Source organism: Lepus europaeus, chromosome 10 (genome assembly GCF_033115175.1).
Source record: "Lepus europaeus isolate LE1 chromosome 10, mLepTim1.pri, whole genome shotgun sequence".
In the NCBI taxonomy this organism is placed as follows: domain Eukaryota; kingdom Metazoa; phylum Chordata; class Mammalia; order Lagomorpha; family Leporidae; genus Lepus; species Lepus europaeus.
The window spans coordinates 87,254,912-87,269,959 of record NC_084836.1 but is presented as its reverse complement, the minus strand read 5'-3'; the positions used below and the strand labels follow the sequence as shown (position 1 = coordinate 87,269,959).

At 39.3% G+C, this 15,048-nt stretch overlaps 1 protein-coding gene and 1 non-coding gene across 8 annotated transcripts in view; one reads left to right on the top strand and one right to left on the bottom strand.

Annotated features, from left to right (window-relative positions):
• The window catches only part of TASP1 (taspase 1), a 274,377-nt gene that overhangs the window by 191,870 nt on the left and 67,459 nt on the right, over positions 1 to 15,048 (bottom strand). The gene's annotated exons all lie outside the window — the stretch shown is intronic.
• LOC133769234 (U6 spliceosomal RNA) lies at positions 7,324 to 7,434 on the top strand. The gene has a single exon (XR_009867132.1). It is a non-coding gene; the product is annotated as a U6 spliceosomal RNA (small nuclear RNA).

Sequence of the window (15,048 nt, the reverse complement as noted above, 5' to 3'; positions counted from 1 at the left end):
AGATTCCCTGTGTGGTCCTTGGGAAAGAGCTTCCGATCTCTGGCTCCTGTGGGTATATCATTTGCCTGCTAACTACCTCCAATTACATTCAGCTGTGTGGAATTACTTCCCTTTTAAATCAAAAAAAGAAAGAGATTTACCACACCTAACCTGGAGTGTCATCTTTGACACACCCTCAACCCTGAGGAACCAAACACAGCTCTCAGTCCACACTCATCTCAAGCCTCTAAGGCTCCACTGAAAGCAGACAGTCCACTTAATATAGAGCCATAGTGTAACAAGAAAAAACACCACAGTGAAGAAACCAAATATCTCCAACATGCCAAACAACAAACGCAAAAACCAAGCTAACAAGAACAAGGAAGACACTATGACGCCCCCAAATGAAAAAGACACCCCAATTCAAGATTATGAAGATGATGAGATCGAAGAAATGCAAGAAGAGGATCTCAAAAAATTGATAAGAACATTAAGAAGTTCTCAAAAACAAATTCTTGAACTACAGAAATCCTTCATGGACAAGATAGAAAATCTCTCTCGTGAAAGTGAAATATTAAGGAGGAATCAAAATGAAATGAAACAACTAGTGGAACAAGAAACTCTGATAGTGACGAGAAATCATAATGAAATGAAGAATTCAATAGATCAAATGACAAACACATTGGAGAGCCTTAAAAACAGAATGAGCGAAGCAGAAGAGAGAATATCAGACTTAGAAGACAGAGAACAGGAAAGGAAACAGGCAAACCAAAGAAAAGAAGAAGAAATTAGAAATCTAAAAAATATTGTCGGGAATCTACAGGATACTCTTAAAAAACCCAACATTCGGGTTCTAGGAGTTCCTGAAGGCATGGAGAGGGAGAAAGGATTAGAAGGCATTTTCAGTGAGATACTAGCAGAAAATTTCCCAGGTTTGGAGAAGGACAGAGGCATCTTAGTACAGGAAGCTTATAGAACCCCTAATAAACATGACCAAAAGAGATCTTCACCACGACATGTTGTAAACAAACTCACCACAGTGAAACATAAAGAAAAGATCCTAAAATGTGCAAGAGAGAAACGTCAGATTACTCTCAGAGGATCTCCAATTAGACTCACAGCAGACTTCTCATCAGAAACCCTACAAGCTAGAAGGGAATGGCGAGACATAGCCCAGGTACTAAGAGAGAAAAACTGCCAGCCCAGAATACTATATCCTGCAAAGCTCTCATTTGTGAATGAAGGTGAAATTAAGACTTTTCATAGCAAACAGAAACTGAAAGAATTTGTTGCCACTCATCCTGCCCTGCAAAAGATGCTGAAAGATGTGTTACACACAGAAACACAGAAACATGGTCACCAATATGAAAGAAGGTAAAGGAAGGAAACCTCACAGCAAAAGATCACAGGAAGCTCAATTTCTCTTTGACATAGAATTAAACTCTGATGCTCTGTTAAAGCAATGTGTTAAAGTAATCTATTATGTTCTCTTGATGTCTGTTAAATTCTAATTGTTCAAAAACAGCTGAATTTTTATTAAGAGCTATGGGTTATTTAAATATGTGCTTATTTTCAAAAATTTGAATAATCACCTTGTAACAATGATCAAATTTGGTCTATGTTATGTCATGATTTTAAGAAATCTTATTTCAACTAGATATTTTGGGTTTTGAGCCTTCTTGGCATTCTTGACAGGCATTCAAAAAATCAAAGTTTCAAACAATCTGGTCTCTAAAATTTCCAGTAAATCCTGGACTTTGGTTTTTCCAGTTTGGGCCCAACTGAAAAAATCGAAGGACCTATGTCTCTCATCTTATAGAGACACCAACTAATCAGTCTATTTGGATTATATTAGAAGGACTGTCAAGATGTGATGTGGTACCAGACTTTAAGTTTCTATAATGGAAAATGCTATTAACAAAAATGTTTGAGAATTAAAAATTCTAATGATCTTGTGTTACTAGACATGATAGTTATCTTAATGAGAAAGCCCCAGAGGCCTAAAGGGTTAAATACTTGTAAAATCCTACAGGTGCTTTCAAAAATACTGTGAAGTAAGCAAGTGCCTCTTGTTGGTTGATGAGTTTATAATTTTGAACATAGCGACTTAAAGTCTTTTGTCATCCACAGTTATATATGATGTGCTGCCCATAAAACTAAAGCGTTGTTGGTTCTGTGTTTAGCTGTCCTCCTATAGGTTCCTATGGACTTTTTCCAGCCACTTTTATTGTATTCAGTACTTTGGGATGGCTCTGTAAACAGATGAAGCCAATAATGTATTAACAGTACCAACTGAGAGAAAGTATGGTTAACTGAGGTTACTAAAAAGAAAAAGCAATTCAAATCCATTGGCAATCTACAAAAAGAGTTAAAGATTTTAAAAGCTATTATTAAAATTGCTATATTGGTCTATTATGCTATATTATATGTGTGTACATATTGTATGTCCACATGGGGAAATTTTATTAAGAGTTTTATTTTAAATGGCTTATAGATAAGATTGTCCATAAATTTAAGCTGCTAAAATCAATCAAAGATACATTTTAATTTGAGTGACCTGAATCTGTGTATCATATGTTTTAAACGTGTTGGTAGAAAGAAACTAAAAACATTTTATATGTTTGTGCTTAAGTTTACTGGCTAAACAAACTACACCATGTTAGATATTTAAGAGGTGTTTTCAAATACATGATTCTTAAAATTTATAGAAGGCATTGGACCTTCTGGTAAATGTTTTCTTAAGTTGTTATCTAATGGTTGAAACGGTTTGCTAAGTATTCATGTGATATTGCTATTGTCAGCAAGCGATCTAGGACTTGCTCCCTCCTTTCTCTATTCTAAGCCCAACTTGTTCTTTCATTTCTCTATTCTCTTCAAGGTAGGAAACTAATTCTATTATGAAGGAATCTGTAGGATGCACAATTTAATCTTTAGACCTTATAAAAGAGATGGCTAACATTTTTCTGTAAAAGCATAGCCAAAATAAGAACTTAAATAATAATCTCAAAGCTAGATTCACTTCGCCATCAGCGAAGTATACAGTAAGTAGAAAAAACCTCCCTTTCAGACCAAAGGGAAAGAAAGTTTTAAAGTGAGAATATAATTTTCCTCATGGGCATTGTCTACCTTAGAAAAACTACTACAGAACATGCCTGTGACTATAGACTTTTAGTTCAGGCCACCGAAGATTAGAGATGGGACACGGGCACTCCCTTGACTTGCATCCTCTGGTCTGCTTTAACACAAACCAGGAGGAAAAGAAAGCTAGGCATCAGAAGCAATGGGTGGCAGACCTATTAATGGCTGATGTGTACAGTGATCTTCCCTCAAGGAGACCCAACAGGCCAGTCCACTGTAGTGGCTTTCAATGTGGTAAGCCTGGGCTTCAGCAGAAGTCAGCTTGTGAAGAGCCCTGGCAGCTCTGCCAAGAGTTGGATCACTGGAAATGGACCTGCCCTGGAGTCGAAGGATGCCCAGGTCAGAGCCACAGATCTTATTGGCTCTAAGCTGAAAAGCCCTTCACTCAGCCCAACTTCCAAAGTGACCACTGCAGCTGAGGGGATGGCCAAGTAGGGTCAGCAACATTGCAGGCAGAACTGTAAATTTCTTGTTAGAGATGCCCCCTGCCTTTACCTGGCCAGCTCTCCTCCCAGGCCAGCCAAGTAATGAAAGTCAACAGAGTGCCTTCCCCTAGGAGGTTCACACCTCCCTTAGGATATACCCCATGTGAAGAGATAGATAGAGATAGATAGGTCTGGGCCTCTTAACTTACAAGGCCTAAAGCCCACCAGATTATTATCAAGCCCCTTCTATCAGGTTCTATTTGCCTCTCAATCAGATAAATTACTTGTAGCTTAGACAGCACCTTTCTTAACTCCTCTAATAATGACTCTGTCCTTTGTTCTAGGCCCTGTCTAGTGCACTTGGGCCTCATTCCTTTGTAATCATAACCTCTACTCTACCACCAATGGCTCTACTCCCAACCTGTGTGTACTGATGGTCCTCTTCCCCACTTAATGCTATATAATTGTTCAAACCTGGTAAATGCCACTCTTAGGATCATCGGTTACTATCCTCACTCTGTCTTTTATGACCTTGTCTAAATATGATCAGAGTCCTTGAACTTACGCCTACTAGTGAAGTTTCCCACTCTGTCTTTTGTTTCTCTTCTTCTAATCATTCCAACAGTAAAAACTCACAGTTAAACATACAGAAGCCTTAAGATTTAATCATTAACAGGAAGGCTAGTGACAGAATGGCAAAATTAAATCTAAGTACACCCTGAGACGCTTATTCTGGTCCCAACAAGAAACTGAATGGTTAATCACAAGTAACTACTTGCCAATATACATTAAGTTGGAAATGGGGAGACTATTGAAAAAAATGAGGGCTAGTAATAAACAGCTTTAGTTCTTCAAACCTCTTTTTAAAAATTTTAAGAGATTCTGAAAATAAATAAGTTTTTCCTACTCTTGTTCCAAATGAAGATCACTGGCAAGGAAAAGCCAGTAGATAAAGTTCAAATGTTAAAATTACAGAAATAAAAACTTAGATGCATATTTGAGTTGTCCTGATGGCATTTTGAGTTCTTCCTTTTTCTAGAAAAAGAATTTGATAAAAGAAATAATTTATTTTCATGTGAAGATTTAAGACATGCTAAAACAGTACACTAAATTATCAACACAGAAGTTTATAATTGACTCTAACATTGTCAGCACTCTCATTACTTATTTTGGATTTAATTCTAGTATCTGCAGCATTCTGAAAAATAGCTTTATTTTTCACTTCTCCACCATTCATAGGTTTGATTCTAAAGGAAATCAATTTACTCTTGTGTACTCTGAAGTTTTTCTCATATATTAAGCATTTTAAAATATTTATAGGAAAGTGGACATTTGGATGTCATTTTACAGTTAAACATACCAAATACCTGACCTTTCCTTACTAACAAAAATTATTGTGTAGGGCTGGCACCGCGGCTCACTAGGCTAATCCTCCGCCTGTGGCGCCAGCACTCTGGATTCTAGTCCCAGTTGGGGCGTCGGATTCTGTCCCGCATGGGAGACCAGGAGGAAGCACCTAGCTCCTGGCTTTGGATCAGCACCACGCACCAGCCATGGCAGCCATTTGGAGGGTGAACCAATAGAAGGAAGACCTTTCTCTCTGTCTCTCTCTCATTGTCTAACTCTGCCTGTCAAAAAAAAAAAAAAAATTATTGTGTAATAATAGCTCTTCTTCACACAAAAAGTAACTGCTTTCAAAATAATTTTAGCACAAGTTTTTGCTAAAAATGATACTACTATTTTAAGAAAATCGCTTTCCAGAACTTCCAGAACATTTGGAGCAGTACCAATTCAAATTTATCTTAAGAATTCTTCTAAAATTCCAGAGAGAAAGCTTTTAGAAGTTCCCTTCTATCCACTAGAAAATCCCACCGACTCTACTTCTATAATATATCCAGAATGTGCCCACTTCTCATCACCTTGGTCTCAGGCACCACCATCTGATACCCAGATTGTTGTCACAGCCTCATTACTTCTATGTTTGCCTTGCCCTGCACCCGTCCCACCAAAGCAGAAGTCAGATAATGACATTCTTCTTTGCCAAACTCTGCCAAGTCGCATGTGAGGAGGACTAGCATAAAAACTGAAGTCATTATAAACATCTAGAAGTTCCTGAGTTGTGGTGGAATGAGAAGGCCATGCCAAGATGGCCACTGGCAACGGAGCCTGACTGACAACAGGCTGTGATTGGATGGCTTCAGAAACCACATGACAACGGAGCCTGACAACAGGCTGTGATTGGATGGCTTCAGAAACCACATGACAACGGAACCTGACTGGCAACAAGCTGTGATTTGTTAGGGCATAGACTGCCCCTTGACCAGATTGGCTGCCTTGGCTATATAAGCTGCTATAGCAACTGAAATAAACGAGTCTGCAGGCTGCTCGCCTCTGACCTGCTTTCACCCAACTCCTGGGGTCTGTGTGGTGACTCCGCGCCTCTTGCCCCCCACCACACTCCTCTTCTCAGAACAAATCCACCGCAACACTGAGTGATCTGAGTCTCCCCACCTCATCAGTTGTTTTTCTTCTTCCTTTGGATACCCTACTCCAGTCTCTGGTCAAAACACAACATGCCAAGGAGGCTCCTACCTCAGTCTCTACCTTGTTTCTTCTCTGGCTCTTTTATCTCCCAAAAGGCAAATTCCCTCATGTGCTCAAATATTCCTCTTTAGTGAAGTTTGTCTAAAAATACACCCAAACACACTATATTCCCCTACCCACTGCTCCCCATCTCCCTCAACCTGCTCTTCTTACACTGTTTTTTCTACCTTCTAACATACTATATACTTGATAATTTATGAATATAATATTGAATATTATATCTGCTGACTTATTTCTGTTTCTACCTTATAAACTGTAAGCTTCATAAAGGTAAGATCTTTGGTTTTTCATCAATAAATTTCAAGAACAATTCCTGAAGAGTACTAAACTTTACATAAACATTGGCAAAATATTAAACAATTTAAAACTTAGAATGTTAAACCTCCCTAAAGTATAACTGTTATAATCAGTTTAATTTACATTTAAGTAGGTCTAAAACATTAGGAAACAAAAAGCAACAACAAGCTACTGAGACCAGCACTAAGGTGGGGGTGATTTTAGCACTCAACAAGCTGAGCTGCAAGTATGATTCCAAATATCTACAGAGCAAAACACAGTGAAAGGGGCTATCTGAACAAAGACTCGTATGGTGATGGGAACTAACAAGCTTAAAGATGAGAATCATCCACTTTCAAGGAACCATGTCTCTAAAATCACTCTAAAAATGTTTAACTTAGTGATTCAGAAACTCTCGAAGATGCTCAGAAACTGCAAAAATCACAATGTACTATTTTGAATGAGAGAAATATAGGACAAAATAATAGCTAGTTTTTAGGACTTCAAACTGGTATCTAGTGCCGGCGCTAAGGCGCAGTAGGTTAATCCTCCGCCTGCAGCGCCGGCATCCCATATGGGCGCTGTTTCTAGTTCCAGCTGCTCTACTTCCAATCCAGCTCTCTGCTGTGGCCTGGGAAATCAGTAGAAGATGGTCCAAGCACTTGGGCCCCTGCACCCGCGTGGGAGACCTGGAAGAAGCTCCTGGCTCCTAGCTTTGGACAGGCTCAGTTCCAGCCATTGTGGCCACTTGGGGAGTGAACCAGCGGATGGAAGACCTCTCTCCCTCCCTCGCTCCCTCCCTCTTTCTCTCACTATATGTAACTCTACCTCTCAAATAAATTTAAAAAAAAACAACTGCTATCTGTTTTGTCTATCACTTCATCTATTATAAGTGAGGAGCCTTCAAACAGATCATGGAAAATGTGTATTATGAAGAAACTGTATTTAGAGAAGATTAGCATGGCCCCTGCGCAAGGATGACACGCAAATTCGTGAAGCGTTCCATATTAAAAAAAAAAAAAAGAAAGAAAGAAACTGTATTTGGATTTCAAAAAAATCTTACACCAAAATAAACTTATCTTTTATTTCCATTTCCCTTTTGTGATACCCAAATATAAAACTGAAAATAGACAAATTAGGCTATGATTATTTAAAGTTTATAGACACAAAGTACAAATAAAGAAGAATTTGCTATATTTGGAATTAATATATAACAACCAAATTAAATAGTAAGAAAAGACCTCTTTTTATAAATGTTTATTAGAGAAATTTTCAAACATGTGTAATTGTTATGACCTGAATGTTTATGTTCCCTCCAAAATTCGTATTTTGAAATCCTAACCCCTAAGCTATTGGGATGGTATTAGGAGGTGAGGCCTTTTGCACAGAGGAGATTCCTACTAAATGGAATCAGTGCCCTTAAAAAAGCAGGCTACCCCAAATGCCTATCCCATAATTTCTTTTTTTTTTTTTTTTTGTAAACTACTACATTTTTATAGTGAAATTCCAAGTAAGTGAGAGATTTCTACTTCAAGATGAGATAGATAGCCGGCACCGCGGCTCACTAGGCTAATCCTCCGCCTTACGGCGCCGGCACACCGGGTTCTAGTCCCGGTCGGGGCACCGATCCTGTCCCGGTTGCCCCTCTTCCAGGCCAGCTCTCTGCTGTGGCCAGGGAGTGCAGTGGAGGATGGCCCAAGTGCTTGGGCCCTGCACCCCATGGGAGACCAGGATAAACACCTGGCTCCTGCCATTGGATCAGCGCGGTGCACCAGCCGCAGCACGCCAGCCACGGCGGCCATTGGAGGGTGAACCAAAGGCAAAGGAAGACCTTTCTCTCTGTCTCTCTCTCTCACAGTCCACTCTGCCTGTCAAAAAAAAAAAAAAGATGAGATAGAGTAGCAGGGAGCAAATTTATCCTCTTGCCCAAATGGAAAAAAGGAAAAAAAAAAAAAAAAGACAAAATACAGAAAGCAACAATTAAATATTAGACTTCAGGCAATATAGAACAGTAATCCTTGAGAGAAAGGGACAACATAAATGCTACAACTGATTGTTTTACTGCAATTATTACTCATTACCACCTAAATAGTTTCTAAAAAGACCCAGCACAAGAGCCCAGCAGTCTCTCTGAATTGAAGAAACAAACCTTGGCTGGCGCCATGGCTCAATAGGCTAATCCTCCACCTGTGGCGCCGGCACACCGGGTTCTAGTCCTGGTTGGGGTGCCAGATTCTGTCCCGGTTGCTCCTTTTCCCGTCCAGCTCTTTGCTGTGGCCCGGGAGTACAGTGGAGGATGGCCCAAATCCTTGGGCCCTGCACCCACATGGGAGACCAGGAGAAGTACCTGGCTCCTGGCTTCGGATCAGCGCGATGCGCCTACCGCGGCGGCCATTGGAGGGTGAACCAAAGGCAAAGGAAGACCTTTCTCTCTGTCTCTCTCTCTCACTGTCCACTCTGCCTGTCAAAAAAAAAAAAAAAAAAAAAAAAAAAAAGTAAAGAAAGAAAAAGAAACAAACCTAGGCATCCAGAGACGCCAAAGTTCACAAGAAAAGTACCAGATCAGGGACAAGAGTTTGGACACAGGGAGTAAATGCCTGCAATGCCTGCAATGCCTGCACCCCATATGGGAGCCATTTCAAGAATCAGCTACTCTACTTCCGATCCAGCTCCTTGCTAATGCACCTGGGAAAGCAGCAGAAGACGGCCCAAGTACTTGGGCCTCTGTACCCACATGGGAAACCCAGAAGAAGCTCCTGGCTCCTGGTACGGCATGGCCTGGCCCCAGCCATATGGGCCACTTGGGGAGTGAGCCAGTGATGGAAGATATCTCTCTCTTTCTCTCTCCTTCTCTTCTTCTCTAACTCCAACTTTCAAATAAACAAAATAAATCTTTAAAAAAAAAATACCAGAGAGGAGAGAGTTACAAACAGAAAGGACTCCAGAAATCTGTAGACAGTACTCCTCTGGTCTTCAACTGAGTAGAGATCCGTGCAAGTTTAAGAGGAAATTTCTCAAAGCATTGGAATGAATAAGCTGAAAGTTCTAAAGGAAACAATCTTCAAGTACAGACAGGGCCAGGAACAGCTCCTGCTATCCCCAGCCAAGGTAAAAAGACACACACTGGGTACATCTGTTAGAGTAATCCAAAAGGTTTTACCTCAATAGCAAGGCAAAATTAGCTCAAGGCCAAATGCATCTCCAGTCTCAAAGCTTAAAATAAAACCAGAAAGAATCAAATAGTTTTTAAATGAGTTAACCACATCCTAGGATAAAGTTCAAGAATATTTGATAAACTACAAAAATATACAGCACCAAAAAAGGCAAAATGCAAAATGTCTGAAATCCAATAAAACATTACTAAGCATGCAAAAAGCAGGAAAATAGAACCTATAATGAGAAAAATAACTTATGACAACAACCCAAAAATAACAAAGATGATAGAATTAGTAAATGAAGATACTGAAGCAGTTGTTGTAACTCTATGCACATGTTCAAAAAGCTATAGAAAAGATTAAACATGGCAAGTAAATACATGGAAGACATTTTCAAACTCCTGGAGATTAAAATTACAATTTCAGAAATGAAAAATAAACTGGATAGGATCATTAGGTAATAAGACACCGTAGAAAAATAACTAGGGAACTTGCAACCACAACAATGAAAATTATTCTAAATGAAACAAGAATAAAGAAAGTAAGTAAACCACCAATGATTTTCAGGACTACTATAAGAGGCTAAAAACACAATGAATAATTAAAGCTCAGAAGGATAGCAGAGAGGGGAGAAGGGGGAGTCAGAAAAAATATCTGAAGAAATAATAGCCAAAATTTGCCGAATTTTATACCCCTACAAATCCAATGAACAAATCCCTACAAATCCAATAAACTAAAACCTAAGACATTATAAGAAATTCATAAACCAGTATCACCTTAGAATTATAGATGTAAAATTATTTATAAAATATTAACAAATGGAAGCTAACAATATATAAAAAGGATAATATATTACAACCAACTAGAATTTATTTCAGGAATACAGTGCTCCTTTAATAGTCAAAAATCAATCACTCTATTAACTGACTAAATGTAAGGGAAACTCTAAGATCTTATCAACAGATGTATAAAAGCATGTGACAAAGTACAACACCAATTCATATTAAGGCCAGCGCCGCAGCTCAATAGGCTAATCCTCCGCCTTGCGGCGCCGGCACACCGGGTTCTAGTCCCGGTCGGGGCACTGGATTCTGTCCCGGTTGCCCCTCTTCCAGGCCAGCTCTCTGCTGTGGCCAGGGAGTGCAGTGGAGGATGGCCCAAGTGCTTGAGCCCTGCACCCCATGGGAGACCAGGAGAAACACCTGGCTCCTGTCATTGGATCAGCGCGGTGCACCGGCCGCAGAGTGCCTACCGCGGCGGCCATTGGAGGGTGAACCAAAGGCAAAGGAAGACCTTTCTCTCTGTCTCTCTCTCTCACTGTCCACTCTGCCTGTCAAAAAAAAAAAATTTCATATTAAAAATCTTCAGCATACTAGGAAAAGAAGAAACTTTTTCAACATGATAAAGAGTACCTGTCATAAATTTACAGCAACCAGCACACTTAAGATTAACCAAATATTTCTCCCCTAAGGTCACAAACAACTCAAAGATGTACACTTTCATACTTCATTCCTTGTAGCTTATAGCCAATGCAATAAGACAGAAAGAAAAGGAAGGAAGGAAGGAAGGAAGGAAGGAAGGAAGGAAGGAAGGAGGGAAGGAGGGAAGGAGGGAGGGAGGGAGGGAGGGAGGGAGGGAAGGAAGGAGGGAGGGAAGGAGGGAGGGGAGGGGAGGGGAGTAAAAAAATCCATATTGGAAAGAATTAAAAAAAAATCTTGAGAACGGACTACCAAAACAAAAAAATTACTCACATTTCTATGTGCTAGCAACATAAACTTGGAAATTAACATGTTTAAATATACCATACCACTGACTATAGCACCAAAAAAAAACAAGACCTAGGAATACATACGGTAATAGTTGTGTAAGACCTATACACTGGAAACCATAAAATACCATTAAGAAAGTTTGATGTAGTCCTTAAAAAAAAAATGGATATACAGCAATCCTAATCAAAATTCAAGCAAGCTGTCTACCAAAACGCCTAAGCTAATTCTAAAATTCATATGGAAATATTTCAAAGCAATTTTGAAAACAAAGAATAAAGTTGAAGAACTATGTGTATGAGAAAAATCAGATAGCTAGTCACAGACTAGCATTACTATATGACATCAGTGAAGAGGTAGCCCTCACTATTTCCCATACATTTTCTCCTTATAAAAATAGTAAGATATTGCACATGTTCCCTTTGACAATTGCTTCATCTTGATCCATCTCTCAGCCTCCTTTAAGATGAGTTTGGTATCTTCTTTGCAAATAGTTCTTGTACATCAATGTATATATTTTCATAGCCTTAGAAAAGCAGAATATTATATATATTGTAATAGCATAAAGGAATCTATGGGAAGGAGAGAGGTTCTAAGTCATAATTGTTACCTAAATGTGGAGCAGAGAGGGGTCAAGGTGAGAATATAGGGCATTGGAAGGGCAAGGACTTCATTAGAAAGGGTTCAGTCTAGGCAGCTTCCAATGTTTTAGTGATGCTTTATTTATTAACCTGGGTGGTAGGAAAACAGGTGTGCATCATGTTACATTCTTATTTTTAAGAAAATATACATTAAACCGAACATACCACCAGCAAATTGATTTTTTAATCTATTATGTGAAGATCTGCTAAGAATTGAAATGTATACACTCAAAACTTCATATGCTAAAACCCTAGCCTCCAATTTGACATGCAGAGACAGTTTCTTTGGAAAGTAAAGTTAGAAGAGATCATGAACGTAGGGCTCTCATGATGGGATTGGTGTGTAAAAAGAGACATCTCTATCTATTTCTCTCTTTCTCTCTATCTCCCTGTCTCCCTCCCTCCTTCCCTCATCTCCATGTCTCAGCTCTTTCACTTCTACCGGCAATGTGAGGACTCAAGGAAGAAGCAACCATTCTGCCCCTTATAAGAAGCCAAACAGGCTAGAACTCCAATCTCAGACTTCTCAACCTCTAAAACTATGAGAGATAAATTATGTTATTTAAGTCACCCTATCTACCTTAATTTGTTATGGTAGCCAAGTACATTATTATCTACACTGTTACATACAAAAGTATATGTTGTTGTTTTTTTTTTAATCCCACAGGGTATTGAACAATAAGACTAGAAAACGGTTTATTTAGCCACTGGAGGGCATTTGTTTTTATAGTTTTATACCCTGTAAGGAGCACTGCCATGACCATGTGCTGCACAAACCTTCTATATACATGTATGGGTCTTTTTTCTTAAGATAGACTTGCTAGGGACTGGGGCTGTGGTGCAGCAGGTAAAACCACTGCCTGCACTGCCAGCATTCCATATAGGCACTGGTTCAAGTCCTGGCTGCTCCATTTCCGATCCAGCTCTCTGCTATGGCCTAGGAAAGCAATACAAGATGGCCCAAGTCCTTTGGGCCCCTGCACCTCTGTGGGAGACCCAGAAGAAGCTCCTGGCTCCTGCTTCAGGATCAGCACAGCTCCAACTGTTACAGCCATCGGGGGAGTGAACCAGAGGATGGAAGACCTCTCTCTCTCTCTCACTGCCTCTGCCTCTCTGTAACTCTGCCTTTCAAATAAATAATCTTAAAAAATTAAATAAAATGTTTAAAAAGACAGTCTTGCTAGGATACACAAAATGCATGTTTTCAATTTTTACATTAAAAAATTATACCAAAAAGTATCAGCAGGCTGTATTTGTTCATATTCCCACCATTAGAAGAAAAAAATCTGTTTTGCTGTACCCTCAAGAATATTAAATATTATTGGTCCTTGTTAATTTTGCTATATCAATAAGGCAAAAATGTCTTAACATAATTCCTTGATCAAAATTATGATGGGCACATTTTCATGTATTTATATGCTCCAATTACTTTCTTTTCCATAAACTATATGTATCTTTTATCACTTTTTAAAATTTAGAATACCTCTTTTTAATTTTATTTATTTGAGTGGCAGAGAAAAAGCTCTCTTATCAATTGGTTCACTCAACAAATGGCCACAAAAGCCAGGGCTGGCCGGGCCAAAGCCAGGAGCCAGAAGTTTCATCCACACAAGGACTTGGGCCATCTTCCACTGCTTCCCCAGACATATCAGCAGAGAGCTTGATTGGAAGCAGAGTACCTGGTGCTCAATCTGGAGCCCATATGGGATTCTGGCATTACAGGCAGCAGCTTTACCTGCTTTGCCACAGCACAGTAATACCCTCCCCCATTTTTTGCCTTAAGATTTTTGCTACCTCATTCTCATTAACATAACCTCCTTTTTTCTTTTTTTTTTTTTTGTTTGTTTGTTTGTTTGGTTTTTTTTAGATTGATTTATTTATTTGAAAGGCAGAGTTACAGAGATGCAGAGGCAAGGGGAAGCGGGGGGGGGGGGGCGGGGGGGCTTCCACGTGCTGGTTCACTCCCCAATGGCTGCAAGGGCCAGAGCTAGGCCGATCCTTCTTTCTCACAATGATTTGAGATGATACTGTTATCATATGTTCTGCCTACTAATCTTTTTAAGCTATCCTGATATAAACTGTTTTAATTATTACAGTACACTAAAGGCATACCTTATTTTATTTGCTTCACTTCAATATAAATCCGAGATACTGTGTTTTTTACAAATTAAAGGTTTGTGGCAGGGGCCTCATTGTGGAACAGTGGGTAAAGATGCTGCCTGTAACACCATAAGAGCACAGGTTCACATCCTGGCTGCTCCACTTCTGATTTGGTTCCCTGCTAATGTGTCTGGGAAGGCAACAGAAGATGGTCCAGGTACTCTTGTCCCTGTCACCATGTGGGAGAGCAGGATGGAGTTCCTGGCTCCCGGTTTCAGTCTGTCCCAGACCTGGCTGTTCAGCGGCCATTTGGGGAATGTACTAGCTGATGGAAGATCTTTCTGTGTACCTTTCTCTATCTCTGTGTGTAACAGCCTCTCAAAGAAACAAATAAATTAAAAAAAAAAAAAAAAAAAAAAAGTTTGGTTAGGGCAACCCTGCATCAAGCAAGCCATTTTCTAACAGCTCAAATGACCATTGGCATTTATTAGCAATAAAGCATTTGTTTTATTAGATATGTTATTGCACTTATTAGACTGCAGTATATTATAAACACAACATTTATATGCACTGAGAAACTAGAGAGATGTGTGACTTACTTTACTGCAATTTTCACTATATTGTCAGGATCTGGAACAAAGCATGCAGTATCTCAGAAGCATGCCTGAAAAAAAGGTATGCTCTCTACTAGATAAGTCTAACTCTTTGATACGTTTTAAAATTGTCTTGGCTATTCTTATACACTTGCTGTTTAATATAAATTTGAGAATTTGTTTGGTAAATGCCATGAGGAGTGTAGGGAAAAGCATTATGGTAGATATGTAAGTGAACTTCAAAATACTTTTTACAATATTTATGCTGTATTTTTTTTGTCAGCTAAAACAACTGTGTACCTTTTCTTCCCTGTTGAGTACCTGTCTTCTACCACTCAGTTAGTCCTATGTTCTATATAAAATGGGAAATA